Source organism: Lissotriton helveticus, chromosome 1_1 (genome assembly GCF_964261635.1).
Source record: "Lissotriton helveticus chromosome 1_1, aLisHel1.1, whole genome shotgun sequence".
NCBI classification, from domain to species: Eukaryota; Metazoa; Chordata; class Amphibia; order Caudata; family Salamandridae; genus Lissotriton; species Lissotriton helveticus.
The window spans coordinates 1,124,771,990-1,124,797,363 of record NC_136057.1 but is presented as its reverse complement, the minus strand read 5'-3'; the positions used below and the strand labels follow the sequence as shown (position 1 = coordinate 1,124,797,363).

Genomic DNA, 25,374 nt, shown 5'->3' with positions numbered 1-25,374 from the left:
CTGCAAATCAAAAGTCCGCCCCGAGCACACTGTGTGCTCGGGGAAGACTTTTGATACAATGAAATAATCATTAATACAATACTTTAAACACATCACAATACGATACATTTACCAAGTTCAAATCCTTTTCTCTGTTTTTAATTTGAATTCTGGAGTCTGTCACACATGGAATACTTCTATGCACTGTCTTGATTTGGCTTTTAAAGACAGTTACAGAGGCATAGATCTGGGCTGGCATCAGGCTTACCTGGCTAGCGCCTTGTTTGGGGGCCGGTGGGTGCCTCTCGCGCTGCTCGCCTTCCCTGCTGCTGGTTCCCCCTCATGCTGCGGCCAGCGACGGCTCCGTTCCCTCCCCAGACTCGGTGGTGGACGAAAGCCCGCACTGCCGGCGCCTCCGACCGCTGCCTCTAGGGAAGGGACGGGGTGAGGCACGTGTGAGTGAGGCGGTGGGCTGTGAGAGGGAGCGGGAGAGCGAGAGACAGGCAGAGAGCGACAGGAGCGCGGAAAGAAGGCAGAAAGACCGGTCAGGAAGGGAACAGATCTGTGAGGCAGAGGGGGCTAGGAGGTGAGACGTAGACTGAGACCCGGAGAAAGAAAAGGAACTGGGGCTCTGGAAAAAGTGGGAAAGTGGCCGAGGAGGAGGCTCTGAGTATCTCGGATACAAGAGGCAAACTACAGTCTTCTGGCAGGCGGCGGCGGCGGGGATGCAAGGGCCAGACGCGATCGGGCAACAATGGCGGCCGGCGGCGGGGATGCAAGGGCCAGACGAGATCGGGCAACAATGGCGGCCTCAAGCTTCTGAAATTTTTCGGATTCGGGGGCGTGTTTTGCTGTCCTGAGTGACGGATGACATCACGAGCTAAAGAACAGCAAAACTTACGCCCCCCAAATCCGAAAGACGGGGCTAAATTGGAGGGACGGCTCTCTCCTCCAATGGCTGGCCTCCGTTTAGGAAGCCAGCCAATGGAGGAGAGACGAGGAGGGAGGCGGGTTTAAGCTGCCACACTAAGTAACAATAAATCTCCGGACTTGGCCAAGCCTACAGTCCCTCGACCTAAAAACAAGTTATTATTACTTGACACAAATGTAAAAAGAAGTGATCGCCATATTGCAAACCGTCAGAATTTAAACATATTTTTAAGCGTATCCCTTCATACACCCACTGATAACAAGCAAGCCACTGGTGTCCCTGCTACCTGGGTCTTCTCAACACACCCTTTACAGATAGAAAGCTGTGCTCTTCCATTTCAAGAACACGGGTTCACGGATGTGCATGTCCTTTGGTTAATAACATTCAGACAAATTATCTATACCCCCTTGCCCTGCCACAAGAGGCTCGTGTCATATAAAACCATGCCTCGTGGGATGCAGTCAGTTTCCTCCTCGAAATTTGTTGACTAAAATTCCGCGAAGAAGACTTTACGACAGGAAAAAGACATGTTTTTCTCTTTTTTTAATTCAATGGATCGCAGTCTTCAAAATTCGGTCTAGGGTTCATTCGGGAGCCTACAGGTTGAGAATTGTGATTTAAACTACTATGTGCTTCATTGCGGCTTATTTTAGCTATTCTCTTTGTAACGGAAGGCTTTATTTGTGGGTTTGTAGGCACACATTTGGTCATCTCCAACGTTTTCGATACACTTAAAGTACTAGTATCGTTCAGATGCTACGAACCAACAAATTACCCCAAGGGAATGCTCCTGAATGTCCGCTTCGTTGGCCTGCGTCTAGGATTCTGTTCTTGACATATTCCATACTGTTGCGCCTCTTGAGTACCTGTGCATTTTGTGTGCCTTGTCTGTATCTCCACGGGTGTCACATATATATGCACATGCACCCACCTTAAGCATGCATGCCAACATTTCCGAATACGAAGTGATGTTCCCGAGCTCAAATCTTACCTTCCACCTCCGGACACAGGATTGTAATTATTTGACTGCTTCTGCTTTGAAGGTTTGAGTTTGACTCCACCAAATTCACGGTCTCAAGGAGTGTAAACGACTTCGAAAGGCGAGGGCAAAGAGAAGCAATTGGAAGCAAGTTTAAACTGATTGACAGGATTCGGGGCGGCACTAGAAGGCTCAGCGCCACAGCAATCCTGCAATTGGTTAGCGAAAACGTGCCGCCGAGATAAGAGGTTAGTGTTGCGATGCTAGGATATACACGTCACGTGGGCCAGACGCGTTGCTAGGGAACTTGCCCTAACAGGAAAAAATCACTAGCAGCGAACTCCACTTCGTGCACTTTACACCGAATTTGTTTATAGACACGGCTAAATATACCACTCGTGTCTAAGTTTTGCTCTTTACAATAGTTGTATGGCATTGGAACGTCATGTCTACGTTAATTATTTGCACAACCGTGAAGCTCTTGCTTGCACAAAGCTGCTTCCCTTCTCGCTCGCCGTACTGGGATTACAAGGCGGCGGAAGTGTCCTGAGTGCAACACGTAAAACGTAATGTGACGTTTTGACGTGCATGTCACGTGGTGTGAACGCGAATTTTGTCTTTTTACTGTAATGAAATGGGATGTAGTCGTTACGGAAGCTAGAGTGGGGCAATTGGATTTTGTAGTCTATTCATTCGGGGACTGAAGGTAAGCCTGAAGTCGGTGACCTTTGATCTGGTTCAGGACGATTGACATTAAAGCAACATTAATATGTGTTCATTGTGTTTTTTTAAAGAATTATATTCTCTAATTATGTGCATTATTGCATTTTTTCCCGAAAGAAGTATAATATTGTATCTTTGTTGTTAGAACTGCCCGAAATGTGTGAAGAACTTAGTCTCCGTAGAGTGTGATTTAGTAGGACACCGAGAAAGTGCCTAGGCGAGTACTGTCCCTGACATACTACTCAGCTGTAGTACTAATTCCAAGCAAATATTTACTTTATTCAGATATTAAACACCAGTGCTCAGTGTTTTCATGTACCTCTGCATTACATAAAAGTTAAAGTTTCCAGTCCCCGTAAGTGACGGTAAAAAGCATCTACTCCCAAAAGCACAGATACATCGAGCTACCAAGCGCTGGCACATTTTTAGTAGCACCTTTAGTTCTTATTTGTACGTAGTCTGGGTGACACATTTTTATATCAAATGCATATTTTGCTACGCTGCTGTTTCTCTAGCCTCCTAAATGTGCAGTGAGTGGAGGGGTGGATTCTGGTATGCAAGTTGAATCTTGCGAGCGTTGCTCTTCACGCCAAGGGTGTGCTTACCAGTAACAAGACAATGTTGGCAAGCTCGTTGGAGGTTGAGCTAAAATAATGTGCAGTCATTTTCCCTATTTGATTTGGCGTGGATACATCAAACGTCCAGTTTTATTTTAGTAGGCATCGAATTGGAGAGCACATAATCGCATTGGTAGCATAAGGCTTAAAAACAAGCAGGACTCCCTCCTTATGGTCCTAAATCCCCTATGCAGGTGTCAGTGACACCAGGGGCGCAACTAGACCCGAACGTAGGGGGTCCGGCTAACACTTCCACACGGTGCAACAGTCTTTTGTGGCGCCCCCTCCCTCATTTCCTTCTTCTCCATGAATTCCCTCAATACCACTTACCATCAATACACCTCATCTCTCTGTAGCACTTTTCTGACAAAAATGTAATTTTTATAGCGCTACTCGTAGTTTACTCACATTCAGTTCTGTGATCTGCGTGGTACAAGTTCTTTGTAGCAGTCACATTAACCCTCTGCGTTGCATGTGTGGCAGGAGTGGCCATGTGAGTGCATGGTGAGCGATGCAAAAGTGTAAGAGTAGGGTAAGAGGAGTGACTGCAGGCTGAGTGAGGTGACCAAATGAATTTGGGTTCGGATGTAAGTGCAGAGTGAGATGAATAAATGCATGGTTCGTGATGGGTGTGTTTGAGTGAGATTGCAGATTGAGCAGTGAGGAGGACGGGTGAGTGAAGTCACATGAGTGCAGGGTGATCAGTGTTAGTGCATTGTGATCGCTGTGACTGCAGGGTGAGCGTGAAAGTGAAATGTGAGAACGAGGAGTGAGTTGTCTGAATGCAGGGTTGAAGTAACTCAGCATGTTATTGACGGAGGGATAGGGTTTCAGATATAAATTAAACTATTGCTATTATGGCATTAATCAGGGACAGAGGGTGGAGGAAATAAATAATGGGATGATCCTGCAACAAACTTTAAGTTTATGATTAGGGTTGCCAGCTCATTATTGTGATGTCCCAGACGGTACAAAAATAGGCAGTCACTTAAAGTTTTATTTTCAGCACTTATCTCTGCATACTTCAAACAGCAAATATAAATATAGAGCTCTTTTACTTGTGTTCTGGGGCAGCCTGAATTATCAATGACTGATAATTAAAGGGAACAAAGTCAGAAAAGTCACATTACAAATAAATACATTCGTTTTTTATTTATTGTTTATAACCTTATTTAGTGTCAAGAGGAGGTCTTTTCAGGCTCTCTAAACAACAAATGGCTGGCATTTTTCTTTTGGCAACCCTACTTTATATTCCTTTTAATGAAATGCATTCTCCCACTACAGCAGTAAATGTAAAATACAAATGTAAGGAATAGGCAGAGTGGGGGACACGGGGGTACTGGAACCAGAAATAAAAACTAAGCCTTGGTAACCAGTTTACAAAGGTATGTAAATATGCAAACGGTCTTTAGAGACCTGTGAACAACTCGGGTGTGCCGTAGATGAGATTCCAGACACTGCCCAACCGAGCCCACAGCAGCTCGAGCTGAGACACACAATAGGGGGGTGGGGTCTGAAGCCCGTTTAGCCCTATGGGTGTTGCGTAACTGAGTCACACTGATGTGGTGTGGTTATTGTGCATTACAAAATTAACATTCCGTTTCTTATTGTGTTGATGCGTACATTAAATGAAATGCATAGTGCCCAGTAAGTGTACAGGAGCACAGAGAAATCTACTTATAGATAAACGTGTCTCTACATCTGAAAGTTGCTGAAGAAAATGATAGGCTGATACACAGTGCCTTAACTTCCTCAATCTCATAAGAGGAACTCAACAGCTCTTAGTATATAATTTTTAAAAATTACAAAAGAAAAGAAACTGAACCATTGATTATTGGACTCGTTATTACACAGGCAGACTCAATCCGACTCAAGACCTCATAGTCCAGATTTAGCATAGACAATGGCCGGTAATCTGCTGTGTCCCATGCTGGCTTCCCCGGTTTTAGTAATGGGATAATCCCCGCCTCCCCCGTGGAGGTAGGGAGGTGCCCCTCCCGCAGCATTTGGTTTTAGAGCTCCACTAACCTAGGAGCAAGTAGCTCAATATCTATATCTGGTGTCTTATTTCAGGCCATGGTTTTTATAGACCCTTTCACCTCACTTACCCCAATGTCTGCTCCCAGTTCTTCCGCTATTTCTTCCGACACCACCGGTAAGTCCACTGCATCAACAAAATTAGCCAAGTCGACAGGAGTGTGCGAGTGTTTGCTCTTATATAACCTTTCATAAAATGCAAATAATCTATTATTGATGTCCTGTTGGTGGTATAGGGGTTCCTCCCCTTGTCCCTTTAGTTCTAGTATCACTCATCCTCATCGAGCCGGGTTGGCCAGCCAGGCCAGCAGGGCTCTAGATTCATCCTGTTCAGCATGGGCTCAGGCTATATAGTTTTTAAAGTCAAAACAACAAAGTCGCTCCACCTGGGCAGCCACCTCTTCTCTAGCTCCTAGAAGTTCCTCGTGCTTGGCTCTTTGTTATGGCCGCTCCCTCTCCAATTCCCGCAGCCTGTTTTCTGCTGATTCCGTGTCCTGTAACAAAGTCTTATGTATTCCCACACATTCAGAGATACACCGCCCCCTAATAACTGACTTAAAGGCATCCCACTCTATTAATTTAGAGGTTGCTGTGTTGGCATTCTCCACAAAATACTGCTCAATAGCAGTACCCACGGCCGCTTTGTAAGCCTGATCTTCCAAAGCCTCTGATTTCAAGCGCCAGGTTGGAATTCTAGGGCGCTCACAAGACCATGTTAAGGCTAGCAATAACGGGTTATGATCGGAGATTGTTCTAGTGAGGTACTAGGAAGTTTGTACATTTTCATGAATGTCTGGGGAGCATAGGACAGAGTCCAGTCTAACATGAAGTTCATGTAGGGCCGAAAAAAAGGAATAGTTCCTGTTGGCTGGATGTTGTGCTCTCCATGAATTTATCAAACCCCACTGCAATTGCCAGTTAAGGCGTTCTGCTGCTATTTTATGTGTAGGTGTGTTTGGGAATGGCTAATGCGACCGGTTTAGGCACACAATTAAAATTCCCACCTAGGAGTACTGGACCTGTCAGGACAGTGGCCAGTGTCCCAGATAACTGGACCAAGAACGCTGGTTGTTCCGTATTTGGTCCATAGAGGCTGCCTAGAGCTACATCTCTACCATCTAGCTTACCCATGACTACAATGTATCTGCCCTCTGGGTCAATCAGTTTATTTGTACATTGAAAGGGCACCCCTGCTATTACCCAAACCAGGACCCCCTAGCAAAACTGAGTAGTTAGTATATGAGTTTCCTGGAGTAATGCAATCTGGACTCCCCTTCTTATTAGAAAAGCATTCATCCTATGACGTTTAGACAGTGTGTGTATCCCCTTACATTCCAAGAGATACATTTAAGGTCTATGGGGGATACCATTGAAGCCGGAGAAACATATGTTATACGACTTCACTGAATATGACACACCTGGCCCCTACAATTCCCCAACCTCTAACAGGTGCAATAACAAAATCCCAACTCCCCCCTCCTCAGGACAGGTGTTACCAAGTGATTTCCCATCTAAACTCAGAGTAATCTCCAAAACTGTGTTGTATCTAGTATCGGGGTTGTGAGGCTCAAGCAACAGCTTCCAGAGCTCCACCAGCAGTGGTCCACAATGCTATCTTCCCCGTGAATCCAGGAGGACTTCAATAACTTTGGGATTGGGAGACTAACCCCACTCCCTCCACCCAAGTAAGCGTATACCTCGCAGTAGCATTGTTAAATAGCCTCATCAACCCCCCCAGATTATGCAGATCAGGCAATATCGTCCGCCGTTTGAGGCATGACCTGTGGAAGCTCTGCATCTGAGTTTTCATTAGAATTAGCAGCCTCTGATGTGTCCGACTTATCTGCGTCTTGACCAGACTTATTCGAGGCAGGGCTGGAGTCTCCTCTGGTGTGTTCCGCCGCCGCTTGCAATGCCTTACGCCTTTCGTTCCTGGCTTTTCTGGGCGATGGAGCACGCGCCGCTAGCGCTTTCTTTCCTGCATTCTGTTATGATCTTTCCGGTGACGCAGTGCCTTCAGTCTGGCTCTGCCGATTGTCCAGCCAATCCCATGCATCCTGCAGGGTTGTGAAAAATTGTGCCCCCGCCTGGTCCGCCACTTTCAGCGTGCCGGAAATAACATGGCATAAGGTATCTGAAGTTGTCTCAGTTTCTTCTTCATCGCTAAAATGAGGCCCGCTGACGCTGTACTTCCTTTGTGAAATCTGGGAAGATTATTATTTTATTGTTGGCAAGCTGCAGCTCCTGTTTTTGACAGGCCTTAAGGAGCACATGATCACGAAAATGTAGCAGTCTCGCCACTATGGGCTGGGGAGGTGCTCCCGGGCGAGGCGGCCGGGCTGGGAACCTGTGGGCTCCTTCCAGTACGTAAAAGGGGGAGAGTCCCTCCGGTGCGACTTCAGTTTTAATCCAGCCCTCAAGGAAGCCTACCATGTCTACACCCTCCGACTTTTCCGGCATTCCAATAATTCTTATATTGTTCCTGCGCAATCTTCCTTCGCTGTCCTCAGCTGGGGCCTCCAACACTTTGACTCTGACCTCAATTGTGGCGAGTGCTTTCTGGAGCAACTCCACTTTCTCAGGTACTTCCGCGAGTTCCTTTTCCGAGGCTAATACTCGTTCTTTAAGTTTTCGATGATCGTCTTTTAATAAACTCACATCTGTCCCAATAGAGTCGATTTTCGCCTCCAGGGCTTCCCTAGAGGCCGTGATGGCCTGCATGATGTCTGTCAGGGTAGGGGTTGCTCCACCTGTCTCCTACCCGACTCTACGCACTCCTCCTCATAGTCTGTCTGGGGTCCTGGTCCCCCGGTGCTGAGGACGCCATATCCCCTTCTCCTGGATGGCTTCCCCATCGCTCTTTGTAGGTTTCCACCTATGTGCTTTTGCGCAGTCCTCTTCACGCTACCGTTCCAGCATAGGCTGGGCACTCTGTGTCTCAACCCCCCCCACCCCCAACTCCTCCGTGGTTGTAGTTGCAGTCTCCTGCCCAGTTATCTCGGCAGTGTGGTCAGGTTTTGGCCTCTTCTATGGCTATCAGGGCAGATATAGCGTGCCCCAGTCCCAGGTATTAGGGAGCCTAATGGCAGTTTGGTTCCAGAGTCAAGGCTCGCCCATCACCAAATTCTGTGCTGAGGGGGATGTCGGGTCCGGTCTCCCCACTGGCCAGAAAACCGCTTTCAAATATTGCCCCAGGACCTACAATGAGCTATTCAGGGTTCCCCTGTGGTCCCCACTACAAAATCTGGGACACAGGCTCACATACACCCAGAGCTCTCAAAATGGAGACGACATGGGGTGAGGGGTTCCGCTCACCGTCCCTCGTCCCTACTCCCGTTCTGGGACACTGACTCACAAAAGCCCAGAGATCTCACCCCGTAGCACCCCTGGTGGGTTCCAGCACAGTTCAGGCGCTCACGCATTTATCCAGGCCCCCTACGCGTACTCTTCGCCTCAATCACAGTCTCCTGCAAAATGGCGATGACATTGGGGGGGGGGAGGGGTTCCGCTCGCGTCCTTTTTCCCTGTGCCCATTTGTCTCTGGACCCCGCACAGAGCAAATCTAGGTTGATCTCTCCCCTGGTCTAAGGTGCTGTCGCCCTCCACTTGCGGTCCTCGCTTACCGGACTGTCTCAGGGAGAGGCAGTTCCATGGATCTGCAGCACTCTTCTATTGTCCTCCACTGGTGATTTTGCATCAGCACTATCGACAGTGCACACAGGACTCTTGCTGCCACTTTCCTGATTTCCCTTTCTCTGCTTGCATCAACTTCGGTGCCGAGCGCAGCTAGGCGGTCTGAGTTCCCAGCCGCTCAAGCCCCTCTCGGTCTGCGTGGATTAAGCTCCTCGCCCTGCCCCTGCCGCGATCTTGTTTCTTGCCGAAATGGTCACTGGCAGAGTTAGCCTCCGCAACTCCGCCACTAATCCGGCTCTTTAATCCACGATGTTGCGGTCAGCACACTCCCGGTTCACTCTCCCAACTAGGTGCTCCCGGTTAGAGTCGCCCGGGGCTCAGGATCAGTGTTTGCCAGGGGTATGTCGGCCGGTGCTCCGCAGCCTACGTCCACTCACATCGGACCCTGGCCACGCCCCCTTATTTTATGTCCTATTTTGGAGGCCATGTTTCAAATGTTGTCCAGTTTCCAAGCCAGGTCCTCTATTTTGTGTTAATTCCTGGAAGCAATATGTGGAGCATCGAGGCCGTTTTTGGATTGTTTTACAGGAACATGTTGCTTCATTCAGTAGCCCACCTCTTGCTGTTAAGCCCAGTTCTGCAATCGCTCCAGATTGGTGTATCTGGTCCGTAGCCTTGTGTTTGGATTTCCATATTTGTACTGCTGTCTTATGTTCTGCAGGCCAGCTCTTTCCAATTGGATCCAGCTCTCAATGCCACATCTGAGGTGCTGCAGGAAATAGTTTTTTTTCATTGATGTTTGAGTTTGTGTGATTAGGAAAGTGAACATTGATCAGTGATTTACTAGAGAAGTGGGTGAGTTGGATAATATGTGGATGAGTGTGTGAAACTCCGGGTAGGTGTATATCTCTGCGGGAGACGTCCGTTAAAACGCAGGCAACACAACGCCTTTACAATGCAACTTCTACAACGCAGGTGTCATTACATCGCATGCCATTACAATGCATTGTAAGGTAAGTAATCATTTTAACTGAGGTAAGTTGTTTTAGTTGTTAAAGCATGCGCTGTAATGGTTTGCCCTGCATCATCATAAATTCATCTCTGCCTCTAAAAGCTTCAGTTTAGAGTCAATACCATGTTGCCAGAGCAGCTAACAGTTGTGTTCTGTAACAAAAAGGTGTCAGCAGTAGCAGCAAAGCCAGCATGTATGCAAACTTCATACATAGCTGCCTGAATCTCTCATCATTGAAAGGCTATTCATGCGAAGTGATCTTGTTCTTCAGAACACATCATTTTAGCCTAGGGTAGCTGTTCTGCAGATCCTGGCTGATGTTTAAGTGTAGTGTACAAGCTTCCTTGTTTGAAAGAGCATCACACAGCATGGAGTATGAATGGCTTTTCAGAGCATGGTGCAGCCATTGGGATACGAGTGACTTGGAGCATGAACAATAGATAACCAGAAGAGGCAGCAGTGGTTGGAGGTAAGCGATGCAACAGGAATGCGAGAAAATGTCAGGCAGTGCTGTGATCAAGCAACAAGAATGACTTGGCTGTGTGGAGTGGTTGTTGATTAACAATGAACAGGACTAGAATGTGAGAATAACTGAAGCTGTTTATACATGATTTTAGTTGAATTTGTTTCAACATTGCTGGTATACTTACCTTCCTATGACAGTTTCATTTGAATACGATGATCAGTATTGATTTTATTTTTCATTGCACCAAAATATATTCGAGGGCTTTACAAAGACAGAAATTGCATATATATGAGATTCTACAGAAGAAATAAACTATTAAAGAGAAGAGTGTTTAGGAAGTAAAGGTAGAGGATGGAGGTCAGGTTTGTAGCATGGTTAACAACAGATCAAGAAGGGAGGGGGATGAGGAAAGGGGAAAGAGAGAATAGAAAGATAGAATGGACATTCAAAATATAGCTTTGTCTCTGGTTTTATAGCATCCCTATTAAGTGGCTTACAGGTCCAATACGTTCTTCGCCTAGATGTCTTCTTAATAGGTGGATTTTAAGCCATTTTCAGAAGGACAGAATGCCAGAACCATACTTAGTTTGGTAGTTAGTGGGTTCAACATGACAGGTGCTGATCCAGAAAGTTGTGTCTTTGTGCTACTGTTGTTCTGAATTGAAGGAAATCAAGAGTGAGAGACTCTTTAATTTGGGGTATTCTGGTGCCCCCTAACATTATCAGTTAATTTGCTCAGTAAGTATGTCTTCCCTTTCGAAGAGCATAGACGGGAAACAGCAAAGGTTTAATTGTAACTGTGCTAAGGGGAGCAGTAGAGATGAGATGTGATTGAACTTTCTATCACATTGTGGCATGTAGTATGCTTTGTACCATGCAACAGGCACTATTTTCTTTTAAAGAGGCAGAAAATGTGAACTGTACCTTTCCTTTCTGATTTAGTGTCCATTATCTTTTGAGTTCAGTGCAACAGTAAACAATACCCTCAAGGACTTGGCAAAAAATAACAAGCATTGACAAAGCCTATATATCTGGCTTTCATTTTGAGTCCTTACTAATACATTAAAGAAAAGTGTGCCACAGTGAAAAAAACAAAACGCAAAAGATTTCTTTCTGTAAATATTATATCCATAAAATGACTAAATTAAAGTGTTTTTTTCCAGTGTGCTTTTGAGATCAAATAGTCCCTCCTGCATGTATGTACGTAATTGGAGATAGAATGATACTCCAACAGCATGAGGTGACAAAGTAATATTCTTCTTGAAGAGCCAAAGCACACCTTGAAAATTGTAAAGAATTATTAACAATAGGTCTGGCAGGCAGCTGCACTGTCAAGATAAACCTATGAATTGAGTCACTTTCTACTTTTCCATTAATAGGGTTGTTGGAAATCCATCCTTTTTGGGGGGAAAGCCGTATGTCACCCTGTTCTAAGTGGCAAGGTTCTGTACTTTGTTGATAACAGGAGATCAAAGAATTCAGTCCGTCTGGATCAGATACCCTATCTGGATGCGTTAGCAGTGGTTCCTTGGCTGAAGGATATGTTGCTTTATTAACTTGTGCCTCATACCATCCCAAGGCCATCTCAGTAATAGTGGTGTGCACAAGATGTGGGCCAGAGGAATTTGGAAGGAATTAGAACAGATCTTTTTTTAAATATAATTATCTACCACTGAATTTTTTCTGGTGGTACAAGAGGACACAAGGCTGGTTTTGAGAAATGTCTATCTTGCAAAGCTAGGGTGTAAAACATTTCCTGCTTGTCCTCCTCAAATTGTCTGTAGGGGAAGGGTTAGTTGAGCACAGTGAGGGGTGAGCGGCCTGAGGTGGGCTGGCAAGAAATGTAACTAAATGCCTTCAGTAGAGTTTGTACAGAATGTAGGTAAGTGTCCTCACCTGTCACTTGAGTGTTCAAAACCAGTAAAGTAAGTAGATAGCTGTAGGGACCTAGCACAATACCTGCAAGAATGAGCCAAGACACAATTTTGGTTGCACATTCACTAGCGTGAACAGTGTTTTTACTCAAATTAACTCCAAATAGAATATAACGAAGCACTTTTTTATTCCCTGCACATGGGAGAAACTTTTAAAAGGAAAATATTTATTTATTCACTGAAAAAAGCAAAGGCTGTTAGGAAATAGCATTTAAAAAAAACTTAGATATTCACTGAAAAAAACAAAGGTTACAGGGACGTTATAGTTGGGCTCAGATTTCACACGTACAAAACCAGAGATAAATAGCGGTTATAGTTAGCTGAGCTAACTATAACTCACACCCCAATTCAATGCTTATGACCGCCGATATTACATCACTCATGGCATGGTCAGTTATATCACTGATAACATCATCCATTGACTGTGAGTGTTTTTAAAATGTTTGAGTGTTGAATCAGTGGGTGTACGAGTGCCTGCATGGTTAATTCAGTGGGTGCATGACTGAGCGTATACGTGAGTGATTAGGTGTCATGGGGAATATGTGGATGAGTGACTTGTGTGAATATCTGTATCTGTCTGTCAGTTGGTGTCTAAGTGGTTGTTTAGGTGTGTGAGAAGGTATGTGAGTTTCTGTATGGATGAGTGATTGGTTGTCTGAGTACGTGTATGGATGTCTCAATGTTTGTGTGGGTGGGTGAGGGGGCTTGTAACTGCCTGTATGGATGAGTGCGTGGGTGAGTCAGTGGCTCTGGGTTAGTGAGTGTGTGCGTAAGGGGCTGTATGGGCGAGCGAGTGTGTGGTTGGCTGTGTCAGTGAGTGAATGGATGTGTCAGTGGTAGTATATGGGTGAGTAACTACATATGTGAAAGGCAGTAGAGATGAGTGTTGGAGTATATGAGTGACTGAATGATTGTGAGAGTGGCCATATGGGTGAGTGTGTGCTTGTTTCAGTGACTGGATAGGTGAGTGTGTATGTGTTAGTATATGTATAACTACATGAGTGGGGTGTGTAAGTGTATAGGTGAGTAAATGTCTGTGATTGAGGCTGTAGGTATATGAGTAGATTTGTGAGTAGCTCTATTAGTGAGTGACTGACTGTATGAGTGGCTGTATGGGTGTATGAGTGGATATATCAGTTGCTGTATTAGTAAGTGAGTTGGTGTATGTGTGGTTGTGTGGCTGTATTGGTGACTGAGTGAATGTGTGTGTAGTCCTATGAATCAATGAGTGGGTGTGTAAGTATGGGTATGAGTGTATCAATTATTTTGAGAGTGCTAGCGCGGAAGTTGGAGCTGGTGTATGAAAGGTTATATAGGGGTTGGGGTCAGTTTGTCTGAGATTCTGTGGATGATATTATCAGTGATGTCATTTGAGATGGCATCAGTGATGTCACTGACCATGTCATAAGTGATGTGATATGGGAGGTCATAAGCAGTCTATTGCTGGAGCCCCAGTTAAAGTTGATTAAGCTAACTATAACTGCTACATTTCTCTGGATTTGTGTGTGTGAAATCTGAGCCTTACTAAAAAGTCCCTTTAACCTTTATTTTTTTCCAGTGAATTTCTAAGGTTTTTTAAACTGCTAATTCATAACTATATTGTACCTGTAACCTTTGTTTTTTTCTGTGAATTCCTGTGTTTTTTTAAGTATCGATGGTGCTCGCAGAATGGTGTGGAAACAGGCGGGGCCTCTGACTAGCTCTCAAGAATCCCACTGTGGAAGACTTACAGAAAGTACCAGGAGAACTTCTTGGTCCCCAAGGTGCCTTAGCATCCAAGAGGGCTTCATTCTCCAACAAGGAGTGTGGCAGGAGACGTGTTTGCAGAGTGGTGCAGAAAGGGAACGTGGCCTCCAAAGACCTCTTAGCAAACTGACTGTGTGGGACTTGCTGGAGGTATCAGGAGGGCTTGTTTGCCCCCAATGACCCTCAATAGCCAAGGCGACTTCATCCTCCGACTAGTACTGTGTCAGGAGGTGCGTTTGCAGAGTGATTAAGATAATACATCCTTGATGATTGCACAGGTAGTGCCTGTGTGATGCTATGAGTGCCATTGCCAAGGACACACTGTGAATACTGGTTGTTTTTGACAAAGTGTAAAACACATATATAGGCATATCTTACATAAAGTTTCTCTGTAGCTATTTAGTAATATACTAATTTAAACTTTCCCCTTTGTATCCATTTGTCAAAATAACTACATCATAAATGCATTTTCCTTCTTCACAGCAACAACAAAAGTCGTAATGACATCAGTATTCAAAAATGCAAATGACAAATTGTAAAACTGATATTTAAACATATTTTACACAACGTTTGAGTCTAGCTGTTTAGTAACATAATTGTTTAACTTTATTTTAACAACACTTTTAACAAAAACAACAATTTCAAAAAATAACTGTCAACATCTGAACTCACAAATGGAACATAACTACAAAACACCCATAAAACTACCCATTCTTACCCAAGCTCACCAGGATTCAAAAACGCCCCCAAAACTAGTACAATGCACACTCTGTGAAAAGATCCACTCTATAGAGACAAATACAAAATATTCATCTGGGATTGCGTCCATGGTATGTCATCTTAAAACCTAACATAGAAAACCTCTCTAACTGGCAATCAAGTATAGGGAACTGGAGGACCATCTACGTCAGTGGCACCAGCAACTACAATTCCAGGCAAGAAATTCCCTTCAGAGGTGCAGACTACTGCAATAGATATAGCTCCAGGGTTTTCAAGAATGGCCATGTATTGCATGGACTGTACTGTTATAACTGCTGGTGAGCAGTGTGTTACAGCTTTTCACAATGCTGTAAAAAATCATACATGCTAATGTTTCCCCTTTTATATTTTTTGCACATTTCTCCGAGCGCATTTTGTGAATTCTTACTGTCACAGTTGCCATTTTTGTTACCATAAAAAAGAACAAAAACAGTTTTTACAACTTTACAAAACCACAAAATATTCAAAAACAAAACAGAAAATCATGTCACCGGGAAATAAAGGAATGTCATTCAACTAAAACAATAATAAGAACATGCCCATTTTCTATCTTGAATTTTTTTTAAGAGGAGTTCATAGTGAGAAGAATGGTGCAGTGTCATAAGACATTGTCAAGTGGTGTTGCAGGGATTCTGCCCATGCACAGAACTATGGGCAGAAAAACAGGACCTCCGTGTACAGGGATCGTACCTTCCTACCACCTTAGTACCTAAAATCCCAAAACTGACTATCTATAGTGTCTCATTCGTTCTCCTACATAATCACAAAGCGACAAATGATTAGACAACCCAGAACACAACACTCCCGGCTCTCTCAGGAATTGCGGTATCGAGATGTACCCTTTTGCTCACTCACTCATACATGTCCACAATAAGAATTGTCAGAGTCACTTTTATAGTTCAAAATGTTTATTTTAACTATTGTGCTCTATAATGCAGTATACAAGCCACTACCAGCAGCAAAATGCATAAATCTAAGACAGTTAGCATTGTTACAATTCCATAGAATATAAAGAGGGATGTCATTATATAAAGATAGTGGAAAAAAAGACTATAAGGCCTAACCACCCTTCCCTTGGTAAGTGGAAGATTATTATATAAAGGAAGATCTCGGAGCTTTGTCAGCAGACCCCATACCTTAGTGCCTAGATGGAATTACATCATAGGAACAGCATAGCTCTTCTCACTGGAAATGTCCCTCTCCAAGTGTGTGTTTGAGCAACATACAACCACGTAATATCAAAGCACGAGTTTTCAGCACCACAGCTGTTTTGGCATGCTTTGTCTAGGTGCTAGGGACTGACCAGAACAGAATAACAAGGGGCATTGTTTATTGACCTTGCACATCGTGTTCAGACTAAACTCCAGGAACATGCAGAGAATGCAGAAAGCAGACAGTTCTCATGCGCAAGGCACAAACAGAGTCTTGCAAAAGAAAATAAAGTCATGTAGTAATATGCACAAAAGCAGCATCATGGCAGCAGAGCTCATGCTAACTTACCAATGTTGACAATGACCCTAACGGCCATATAACACCCACCCCTTGGTAAGGTCGTAGTATATAGACAAAAGACCAAAACAGAGGTCACTGTCAAGCAGAGTTGAGAAGCGCCTGAAAAAAACAAATTGGAAAAATGAAAGATACATTTATTTTAATGTTTCAAATGTTGTCGCTGTAAGAAAAACGTGATTAAGAAGGTGGTAGAAAGTCCATCAAAGTACGTGAACGTAAGAATGCAATTTGTTCAAAAAGGCCATCCCTATGTGATACCGAACGAGTAGTGTGATAGTTTATCTTGAACTCAGTTACAGGTTAAGTTTGCACACACCAATATAAACATGATAGACCTATATCTTGCCACCTAAGATACAGACTGTAATTTATGCAATATTTACATGCTACGCCGCCGTTAAGTTTGCACACACCAATATAAACATGATAGACCTATATCTTGCCACCTAAGACACAGACTGTAATTTATGCAATATTTACATGCTACGCCGCCGGACCTCAGGGTTGTCGGCCTAAAGGCTGTGTATAAATATATATGATTGACGGAGAGTCTACAAATGAAGCAGCCGGCCCAGAGGGTTGTGGGAAACATGCTGTGTTTACTTATGCTTTTATAACTAATAAAGGTCTTTAAAAAAAAAAAAGGCCATCCCTATCGTTAGTAGAAAAAAGGGATGCCATCCAATCAAGTTGGCCAAAGGAACAGACGTGCTCCTCGTAATCCGATGCTTCCAAGAGCATTTCTAGGCAACTTGCGTGATATTCGATGAAACTCTGTCGCAAGAGGTTCTGCGCAGCCGCACAGATATTCCACTCAGCCAAGACTCCAAGTGCAGCCGCACACGCCATACGGCCATTCCCAGAACAGACCTGCTCATGGGCCACTAAGGAACTCATTAACTGGACATAATCAGGTTCTGAACATGACATATTGGAGAGGCATAAATCCAAAGCCCAATTAAAGGGGCATCACTGACAGTAGAGCACTGGTTGCACGCAAGTGAAGTAGGCAAAGCGGAAAGTTAGTCCATAATTCACGCTAAGCGTTGCTAATGGCAAGCATCCAAAAAGTTGTTGCATTCGGTCACGGTACAGTTGCAATTGGCCTGGACTGTGCATTACCACAAGATGAGCAGCCCTTGCGTAGCAGGAGCAGAAGGATTAGGATCCCACCAGAAAGCGCCAGTAACAAAAGGAACCCTCAAAAGACGCTAGAAAAGATAGAATGAATAAAAGCTGGTATTACTCCAAATATCATCTGAAAAGAAGTCACAAGGCCGGATCCCACAAGTTTGAAAAAATGAGCAAGGCCTTTGGTATCAGACGCAATAAATATTTGATGTATAAGCTCCCCAAAGTGAAGTGGAAGGTTCGTATTCAGAAGTGACTGAATCTCGCTAGATGTCCTAGCCACCTGCAATTCAAAGGTCTTGCGAGCCGAAGTGAGAGGCACTTCTTGTTAAAACAATAGCGCTTTGAGTCTGCTTAATGTTTTGAATTCTGTTTTCAAAGTCTGAATGGAAGGCCAAATGGAACTATCTACGGCCCCATGCGGGGTGGAAAAAGCACATTGCTACAACAAGTAACTCGTTGTGAAACTGTTACTATATATGGGATTCCTGCCCTTAAACCAAAGCAGTCATGGTTATTCAAAATAAGATAACTACCGTTAGTAAGCAATGTAAAAGTGGAAATTATCGCTGGGACTGGAGTTCCTTTTAAAAAAACAGATTAGGCGTGGACGCATCACAAGCGCCGTGCAGTCCTCCCCTGTTAGGTAAACCTCATTATCCTTCCGTTGACATCTTTAAGAGAAAGGTAGGGACCATGATTCATGGAGAAATGCACTTCCCAGGGGTTCGAAGCAGCCAATTGGGAAGTGTTTCATGCAAGACTTAAACTGAAACAACGAAAATGGGAGAGCGATAACCCCATGAATTAACCATACAGCTAAGTCGGTCTCCACTACTAAGAACAGCAAGTTTCCGAATCGCTCAATGTGTAATAGTGTGTAAGTAGCATCTTTCATGGACATGAATCTCTGTTTATCAGTAAGATTAAGTGGCATAAACAATGCAGATGCATTCAAATAATCCCAAGGATCTTGTCCCATTTTGTGAGTCTGTAACGTCCATGCAAATTGCATTACTGATCACAATTGATTTTGACCTTGATATAACACACACATCATTCTGAACAATATCAATAGCAGATAAAACTTTATTATTCAAGGTACAGATGTGTGAAGACAGTGTATTGATCTGTTGTCTCCCACTGCAATGACTTTTTCTAAATTTGCTTGATCAATTTGGCGCAAAGGAAACGCTGCTTCATTCTGCGAAAGTTTCCATATTTCATTGTAAGCTGCATAAATAAATCGTTTTGTTTTCGGTATCCTAGGACCTAAGATAAAATCTGCCAAATTGATGTCGCTCGACAAGAGTGACAAGTGTTGTTTTACTGACGACAAAGTGGAGTGTTTTAGCTATGTTTGGCACAATTTTCCCACCGAGTATGAGGTGAATGAATGTGTATGTGGAAAACGAGGATCCAGTCTAGTCTGTGTGAAACCAGGCGTTACATTATAAAAACGAAGTTGATATGCATTTGAAATGATTTGCCACACTAACCATCCGGACGGGTCAACATCAGAGACATTGAAAGTGTCATTTTGAAATAACGCTTGCAATACCTCTATTGTATAATTCGTCGGTGTACGCCAATTTTCATATTCCCTAAAGACTGAATGGATGGGATATTCAAATTTTTGGCAGTGGCCAAGCCAAAATATGTAGTTTGGTACACTGTATCATTTAAAAACAATATTTGAGTCGGTATTAGGTAGGCACGATGCAATGCTTCAGTTCCCTGAACCTGCCAGTCCTAAGTGCCCCAAACAGATTTCAAGTCAATGGTATTTTTCAAGTGATAATAACCCTCAGTGGCCAATTCATTTCTAAAGGAATTGGAATGGATTAATTTAGTGTGGGTAAAAATAAATTTGGGCTGTAATGGCCATTGCAATAAAAAAAAATAGGATTCTGGATTGGACGCGTTATAATCGGTAAAATAGGTGAACTTTTCCCAAAGTGTTTTAGAACTACCCTGGATGGGAGTTAGACAATGTTCCCATTGCGTGTAATTAAAAACAGGTCTTAACGTGTTTGTTTTGTGCAAGTAATGATGTCCATAGTGTTGATAACAGAATAAATCAGCATAATTAGCAGAATTTAAATACAAATCCTCAGCATTAAAGGCAGCATAATACTTTAAATCAGAAAAACAATGAATGTACTGCTTGTACATCCCAATCATCGGAATGTATGTCCGGTGTTACCACATCTCGTAAAGAAACGCGAAACACTTATGGTTTCTTGAGGACTTCGGTTGGGCCGTAAATTTCTAAAGATACTTTATCCCAAACAAATGCCATCTGCGACTGGGAAATTCGAAATGTTCACAAGTGTTCGATCACGTTTCATGATATGGGACGATGTATGGGGGGGCCAAAATTCCATCAACCAAGTTCACAGCCGAGCGTTCTGACAAATAATGACCATTGATGAGCAAGACAAATACTGTCACAAATCAATGGACATGAAGCGGAAAATCAGGGTAAGTACCAACCAGATGTAGGTCCAGGGTGGGACCAGGTAAGTCTTTGCGAACCAAGAGATAAAAATGCTTATTTTTGTTGGTGGAAGTGCCAAAGTGGAAGTAGAGGAGGAAGAGTCATAAGAGACGCTTGCACGGTCCCCAAAATAACCGCTTGCACCCATGGTCATCAAAGGTGGTAGTGCAGTATCAGCTTGATGTTGTCGAGGACTGGTCGGCTCCTCACTTTGGGACTCATCTGCAGGGTAAGTATACTCGACTTCATCGTTGGTTGAGGATGGTGGCAGGAGAAGCAAAAGGTCAATAGTAGTGTCCATTTCACCCTCCGCGATACAAGGATTAGTAGAAGAGGATGGATGCACCGGGTGCATGAAACTTCTGGAGTTACGCTATTCAGGATCGGCCAGACGGTCTAACTTGACATTGACAACGGAAATGTATCTGTTTTCTTAGCGACCAGGCAAAACTGGTAGAATTACTGTAGGAGTACGCTTCAAGCCAAGTCCTGGAACCGGTGTACGATTAAGAGGGACCAAATTATGTTTTGTTCTCCAGCATTTCTTGTACCAGGTCTCCAATCTTATGAAGCCAGCCGGCGACCGGAATCAGCAGTGCAGTATCATTGGTAAAGGGCAAATGTTCAGTTGCGTAGCTATCACTGGTCTTTTGTAGGTCCTGTAACATAGTAGAATGATTATCTACGTCCAGGTTGCGGCATCCGCCACAACATCTAGACCATCAAGGTCTGGCACAAAATTTGGGATATCCCAAATGTATCGATCAGATTGTCTATTAGAAGTTCATTAACTTTTTCCTCACAAATTGAGTGGTCCCAGGACATTGGTAAATTCTGTATATCTTGGTTGGAGCTGGGTCTACGGTTTTAAAACAGAGTGATTGTGGTGGAAAGCTCTGTGGAAAGCTCCTGCATCTTAGTGATGGCAGGATCAGGGTCACGGTCTCATAGTAAGCTCCTGCCAACCTGTATTGTGTTCATGAGGGCATCTTGTGATTCGTAGTCCTGTAGGAGGTCCTCCACATGTGTTTTAGGTAAATTGTTGAAAGATCTAGTGTTGCAAGCCATTTTATTATTTTATGGCGTGGTCTGATCTTCCTTATTGTTAGAGGGGTTGACCTGAGGGGATAAGAGTAGGAGATTTGCTGTATTTTCAATGGATGTAACGCTGTCAGGAGTGTGCCTACGGTCAGTGGAGAGGGATTTAATTTATTTTAGAAGGTAATAGTGTTTGGCTGAAAGGTTAAAGATGTCTACATTCTGGGTAGATTGATCTAGTGCAAAAGAGTATGCTGTTCCTATGGGGGGATGAAAGGAAAGAGGGAGAGAGGAGGGACCGGTGTGAAGTCCAGGCTCTAAATAGAGAGTGCGTAATAGCCCTGGGAGTGCTCCAATAAGGAACAAGGGTCCTCACACACCCCAAGGGGTGTCATGCTTTATTATAGGGCAGCTCCTCGTTGGGCCGGTGATGCAATGCCCAACGGGCCCCACAGGTGGGCTCTTTCCCGGACTACTTTTCTGGTTACCTTCGTGAAGCTGTGTGTTATGAGGGAACTTGTGTGTTGTGATTAGAAGTGGAATAAAGTGCTTGTGATCTAAAAATAGCTACCAGAGACTCCAAGGGTAATTTATACTCTGGGTTCTTGTTCTATGTGTTAAAAAAAATTGACTGACAATTCGTGGCCTGAAGGGGGGGGAATTATACACGCTTCGGTCTAGGGAAATGTGTGTGGTGTGTGAGTGGTCGACATGTTTCATGCTCTATAGTGTCCAAACAGATCTTTGCATTTCTTCAGGACCTAAGATATGTCTACTACTCATAGGGGAAGGCTATTACTAGGTACTGCAGAGAAGTCACTTCCCCTGTAGTCTGGATTCAAAAGGTAATCCCAAATGTGTAAAAGTGCGAGAGGTTAAAATTTGGTCTACCTTCTTGTGGAAAGGCATCTTGAGAGGTAAAAACAGACATTTAATTGGTACGTTCTCAGATCTCATAAGCCTAGTTAAACCATGAGTCTGTGACCAGATTGAATGAAAGGAAGGGAAAGGAGGGCCGGGGAAGGAGGAACAGTTACAGACATGGGGATATTGGATGTTGTAAGCCCTAGAAACAGGCGAACACAACACAGCTTAAAATAGGTTACTGTATGTACATACATATCAAAACAATGTGCGGCTTGTCACGTTGTTATACTGCATAGTGTTGCGTGCCACTTTGTTATACTGCATAGTTACATCAGCTCATCATCAAATGCAAACCAAAACATTGTGTGGCGAAGACACGTGATGATACATTTACTGGTGATGAATAGTCTTGCCAGGGGGAGTGATGGTGTCCCCCCCCATGCATTCTATCACCGTATGTGTCGCTCTTCTACCCCCAACAGAAAGGTAACTTTGTGGGTGATAATTTAAATGTGTGAGCTAGTTCAGCAGCTTTGCTCCTGATGCTTATTTTTGCCTTGCAAAGGATTTTTTGGTGGTCTTGGAAGGTGTTTTTCTGGACAAACGGCAAGTTTGCTGTCCATGTAGCTTTTAATTCCTTTCAGTAAGAGGATGAGAGTTGGTGAAGGTTAATGATTCTTGTTTTGTCAGAAAGAAAGTGGGTAGGTATGATTAGGGTGTGAAGATTTGGATTCTGAGGTGTAATCTAACGCCTTGCTCAGTATTAGCAGAGGTTTGGTGGGGTGAGATTGGCTGGTTTGCAAGAGGAGGTGGTGTTGGTATCAGGTGATGCAGAGGAGGGGTATTTCTTGATTTCTGTTACTAGTTTATGCCTAATGTTTGAGTAACATATAGAAGTTAGTGAAATAATTTGCAGGCCTAGGTCCTTGTCGTGCTGACACATCACATCCCATTGCATTCTCGATGACCGTCTGTGAGGCCTTGCCTAGAAAACCATATATGGTTGTTTCCCAATGGCCATTCAGGTTTGTCATCATCCAACTTTTCCCTTGTTGCACCCGCAGCTGTGGAAAGTGTTGACAGGACATTTCTGAGGGCTGCTGGCGAAGGGGGGCCTGTCTAAAAAGTCCTGTCTTTGGTGCTAGTGGATCAGATCCGAACAGATTGTGTAGTTCTACAACTGCATTGATTAAGTCAGACAAAATGTATAGTCGCTCTCATCATGATTTGTTTCCAGGCAAGATTGAGAGGTGCTGCAGCAGAATAGAACAAGGCATCAAATATAGGGTTCCGACCTCAAAGGGAGGCCATGGAGATTGTGTTCTTAAAGCAGATGAAGGCTATCCTGAAGCGTGTGGTCCTCCCGATGCAGATTAGAAACTTCTTTCTGTGGGATATTGGAGCCCTGCAATCACCTGAGCCAAGTCTTCTGAAGTCTCTAGGAAATCGTTGTGACTCCTGGGAGAAGAAGGAAAGACACAATCACTATCTCTTTTGGTGTTCAGATGAACATCTTGGGATACTGGGTGTAATCCTCTCCATCCACAGCTTTTCTGGGTTGCAAGATTACAGTTGCCCACGATAGTGGGTTAATTTTTTTTTTTTTTTTTTTTTAAAGTTATGCGCTCTGCGGACATGGGCCTCCTGCCACAGCAGACATCTTCCTGTTTCTGGCAGTGTCGTTTTTAGGGTCCCAAAGTTACATTGTGTAGCTGGCAGGAACTCCCTACTGGTGAGGACCAATGCATTTCTGATGGAAAGCTTCTCTGCATAGTTGCTTCATCTGGTGATGAGCAAAGAATGCCAGTCCCGCATGAGGCATGGATCTGAGCTTGAGCAGCAGTGACAAAAAAGTGCCCAGGTGCCTTTCAACATCTCCTGGAACTACCTTCAAGATATACAGAGAAGGAACCTAATAATTGGTTGTCTCCAAGACCTGGGCAGATGTTAAGGAGAGTTATGTTGTTACTAAATGGTCTTCCCAATTTTGGGGCACATGACGTGTGTCCTTAACCCCTTGCATGCTGGGCTGATTCCGCTCCCGTGCTGAAGATTTCAGCGCGGGTGTGGTCATGACGGCCCCCAGCCGTCATAAGCACACTAGCACTGTAGTGCATGACGGCTGGGGGCCGTCATCAGCATGGAAGGGGTTAAGGCAAATTTGGTGTTTTGGTATTTAGGCTGACCCCCTTGGAATAGTGGCCCACACACTGTGTCAAACAGGGAAAGATAACGGGTATCTGCAGGACCAAAAAAATGATATGTAGAAACCAGCTTTACAGATAGTCTGAGATTTTCTTTTTTCCTTTTTATGTGCTACCTGAAGTGCTCGGCTGAAAGCCTAGCTAAAAGTGTCTTCACAACAGCTATTGCTCTTAAATTGGAAAGTGAAATTTAAATGCAGAATGCATGATTTTTTTGTAGCAGCATGCATGAGCAACCTCAATTTTATTGTTTCTGCTAATCCAGACAAATACATTTCAAGGCCCGCTGCTCAATACAGTGAATTTGAGTGTAGTAACTGAGAATACATGTGAAATCCTTGTAGCAGGCAGGTACAGTAGTAGTAGGATCACACTGCTTTTCTTGGAAGTGAACTGCCTCTTTGCCCATACATAGCCATGACAATATGAGTCTGCAGCATCTTCATGCAAAGAAACATGGCAAGCTCAATACAGCAGCTTGTTTAATTATGTTTGTCAGTACTAAGGAATTTGTTGTCAATGTTTCAAATACCAATATAAAGTTAACTGAGTTGGTTGATGCAAATAATCCTGTCTGTCCAGGCCCTACAGCCCTTGACTTCTCCAGATTATGAGATGTTTGATAAACCTCTCTACATGGATCACCCTTTAACACACAACAAATACAGCCTTCCGCTAAATCAGCGCCCTAGGTGTGTGTCCCAAGTTCTGGGTCCTCACATTGGCCATCGGTGCATGTTTCTCAGTGCCCACCATTAGCAGTGCCTTGTTATGCCCTCGTTTGAGCATATTCTTAGGGGTGTGTAAAGTTTTTCTTTCACAAAGCTCTCTTACTTCTCTTTACTAAGCCGGTTACCTGTAGTTGGCAAAGATTTCTGTATATGGATGTTCATGTTAAAACCTGGATTTATGTGCCCCTTTTAAAGTGGCCTAAGATTGCCCACATCCATATAATTTCAGAGTCACAAAAACAGTTTTAAAGTTAATTTACAAGAAAACATTGTATCCACTCTCAGCACCAGCTAGCACTCGCAAGGAAATATTTCAAGTTTGCATGGAAAACCAAAACACAGGCCTAAATGTAGGAAAATAGGCAAATTAGTTATAGCATCTTAATCAGGATCTGTGTGAGACTTTGCTTAATAAAACTTTGAGCCTGTCTATAATGCAACCAACTTCGATGACTAAGATGAGAAAGATAAATTAACAATCCTTGAGCAGACAGTCAGGAGCCTCTGTATTAAGGGGACAGCACTGTGCTTTTTGTGATTCTTCTTTAAAAGAGAAAAGTTGATATTCATGCTCT

General features: G+C 43.8%; 2 protein-coding genes across 4 annotated transcripts in view; one reads left to right on the top strand and one right to left on the bottom strand.

The window, feature by feature from the left end:
- Positions 1-2,432, bottom strand: part of CEP290 (centrosomal protein 290) — a 1,500,249-nt gene extending 1,497,817 nt beyond the window's left edge. For both annotated transcript variants that reach the window (XM_078678872.1, XM_078678869.1), the window contains exon 1: positions 1,902-2,432. The gene's annotated coding sequence lies outside the window, so the exon portion shown is untranslated. The remainder of the gene's footprint in view (positions 1-1,901) is intronic.
- Positions 2,433-2,446: 14 nt separating this feature from the next.
- Positions 2,447-25,374, top strand: part of TMTC3 (transmembrane O-mannosyltransferase targeting cadherins 3) — a 425,295-nt gene continuing 402,367 nt past the window's right edge. Inside the window, exon 1 of one of the 2 annotated variants that reach the window (XM_078678861.1) lies at positions 2,447-2,595. The gene's annotated coding sequence lies outside the window, so the exon portion shown is untranslated. The remainder of the gene's footprint in view (positions 2,596-25,374) is intronic. The other variant, XM_078678865.1, reaches the window with a different exon arrangement.